The sequence below is a fragment of the Phascolarctos cinereus genome, unplaced genomic scaffold, assembly GCF_003287225.1.
Source record: "Phascolarctos cinereus isolate Bilbo 61053 unplaced genomic scaffold, phaCin_HiC Scaffold_64;HRSCAF=595, whole genome shotgun sequence".
Taxonomy (NCBI): domain Eukaryota; kingdom Metazoa; phylum Chordata; class Mammalia; order Diprotodontia; family Phascolarctidae; genus Phascolarctos; species Phascolarctos cinereus.
The window spans coordinates 1-3,085 of record NW_027556013.1 but is presented as its reverse complement, the minus strand read 5'-3'; the positions used below and the strand labels follow the sequence as shown (position 1 = coordinate 3,085).

Below are 3,085 nucleotides of genomic sequence, written 5' to 3'. Positions count from 1 at the left end.
TAAAGGTTTGATCCTAGCCTTACTGTTAGTTTTAATTAAACTTACACATGCAAGTTTCCGCAACCCAGTGAGAATGCCCCCAAAATTTATACACAATTTAGCAGGAGCAGACATCAGGTTCACTACAAAGTAGCCCATAACGTCTTGTCCAACCACACCCCCACGGGACACAGCAGTGATTAACATTAAGCTATAAACGAAAGTTTGACTAAATTATAATTATCTAGGGCCGGTAAATTTCGTGCCAGCCACCGCGGCCATACGATTGACCCAAACTAACAGATGTCGGCGTAAAGCGTGTACAATCCAACAACCAAAATAAGGCTAAAACTCAATCATGCTGTAATACGCTATAGCTAACATTAAAAAATGCAACCAAAGTGGCCTTAATACTGACCAAAACACGACAGCTAAGACTCAAACTGGGATTAGATACCCCATTATGCTTTAGCCGTAAACTTAGATAGTTTAATAACGAAACTATTCGCCAGAGAACTACTAGCCAGCGCTTAAAACTCAAAGGACTTGACGGTGTCCTAAGCCCATCTAGAGGAGCCTGTCCTATAACCGATGAACCCCGATACACCCCACCTCTTCTTGCCAATACAGCCTATATACCGCCATCGTCAGCCTACCCCAATAGGGACCAAAAGTAAGCAAAATCATCAACCATAAAAACGTTAGGTCAAGGTGTAGCATATGAAGAGGAAAGTGATGGGCTACATTTTCTAACATAGAAAATTACGGACTATCTTATGAAACCTAAGATATACGAAGGAGGATTTAGCAGTAAATTAAGAATAGAGAGCTTAATTGAAACAGGCAATAGGACGCGTACACACCGCCCGTCACTCTCTTCAACATAAACAAACCAAATAACTAATAAAATAAATAAATAAAGAAGAGAAAAGTCGTAACATGGTAAGTGTACCGGAAGGTGCACTTGGATCATCAAAATGTAGCTTAAACAAAAGCATTTAGCCTACACCTAAAAGACTTCAGCTTACCCTGACCATTTTGAGCCAATATAAGCCCATCCACTAACTAATACAACTATATTAAATTTCTACCAAAACATTCAATTCATCCTAGTATAGGAGATAGAACAGATAAAAAGGCGCATTAATGATAGTACCGCAAGGGAAACCTGAAAGATAAGATTATAAGCACCACAAAGCAAAGATTCAACCTTCTACCTTTTGCATAATGGTTTAGCTAGTCAACTCGGACAAAAAGAACTATGCCCGTCCTCCCGAAATCAAGTGAGCTACTACAAGACAGCAACTAGAGCCAACTCGTCTATGTAGCAAAATAGTGAGAAGATCTTATAGTAGAGGTGAAAAGCCTATCGAACTTGAGGATAGCTGGTTATCCAAAACACGAATATAAGTTCAACTTTAAATTTAACCAAAGTAATCATAAACATAATTTAAATTTAAAAGCTAATCTAAAGGGGGACAACTCTTTAGATCCAGTAAACAAACTTCCATAGAGGATAATGAACCATATACAACTCATAGTTGGCTTAAAAGCAGCCACCAATTAAGAAAGCGTTAAAGCTCAAATACACAATATCATTTTAATCCCTAAAATATAATCAAAATCCCTATCTCTAAATTGGATAATTCTATAAATATATAGAAGCTATAATGCTAAAATTAGTAACAAGAAACATTTCTCCCTGCACAAGCCTACATTAGAAACGGAATAACCACTAACAATTAACAAACTAATAAACATAACTAAACGACTAGAAAGCTATTAACCATATTGTCAACCCAACACAGGAGTGCAACCCAAGGGAAAGATTAAAAGGAATAAAAGGAACTCGGCAAGTACATATAACCCCGCCTGTTTACCAAAAACATCACCTCTAGCATAACAAATATTAGAGGCAACGCCTGCCCAGTGAGTTAAACTTTAACGGCCGCGGTATACTGACCGTGCAAAGGTAGCATAATCACCTGTCCTCTAAATAGGGACTTGTATGAATGGCATCACGAGGGCCTAACTGTCTCCTATTCCCAATCAGTGAAATTGACCTTCCCGTGCAGAGGCGGGAATAATACTACAAGACGAGAAGACCCTGTGGAGCTTAAGATTAATAACTTAACCCAATCTTAATACTACCCTAATGGCATAACAACACTATATACTAAGTTATAATCTTTGGTTGGGGTGACCTCGGAGAACAAAATAACCTCCGAATGACTAAACCCAGATTAACATACCTAAGTATGACAACATCAGTAATTGACCCATATTTTGATCAACGGAACAAGTTACCCCAGGGATAACAGCGCAATCCTATTAAAGAGACCATATCGACAATCAGGGTTTACGACCTCGATGTTGGATCAGGACATCCAAATGGTGCAGCCGCTATTAATGGTTCGTTTGTTCAACGATTAAAGTCCTACGTGATCTGAGTTCAGACCGGAGCAATCCAGGTCGGTTTCTATCTGTATATTCATTACTCCCAGTACGAAAGGACAAGAGAAATAAGGCTAATATTAACAGACAAGCCTCAGAGATAAGGTATGAAACCATCTCAATACCATAACTCAATAATTTTATTCTCTAGAGACAGAGCTATTAAGGTGGCAGAGCAGGTAATTGCATAAAACTTAAACCTTTATAACCAGAGGTTCAACTCCTCTCCTTAATACATGCTTACTATTAATATTCTACTCTACACCTTCCCCATCCTACTAGCAGTTGCTTTCCTAACATTAGTAGAACGGAAAGTCCTAGGTTATATACAACTTCGAAAAGGCCCAAACATCGTCGGACCATATGGCCTACTACAACCAGTAGCAGACGCTGTAAAACTATTTACAAAAGAACCCTCACGGCCTGCAACATCATCAACCCTAATATTCATCACTGCCCCCATCATAGCCCTGACCTTAGCCCTAACAATCTGAGTACCCCTTCCTATACCCCATGCCCTCATTGACTTAAACCTAGGAGTACTATTCATCCTCACCCTATCCGGGCTATCAGTATATCCAATCTTATGATCTGGATGAGCATCAAACTCAAAATACGCCCTAATCGGAGCCCTACGAGCAGTAGCACAAAC

At 39.3% G+C, this 3,085-nt stretch overlaps 1 non-coding gene across 1 annotated transcript; it reads left to right on the top strand.

Annotated features, from left to right (window-relative positions):
* Positions 1 to 954, top strand: LOC144458173 (18S ribosomal RNA). The gene has a single exon (XR_013487719.1). It is a non-coding gene; the product is annotated as an 18S ribosomal RNA (ribosomal RNA).
* Positions 955 to 3,085: the final 2,131 nt, after the last annotated feature.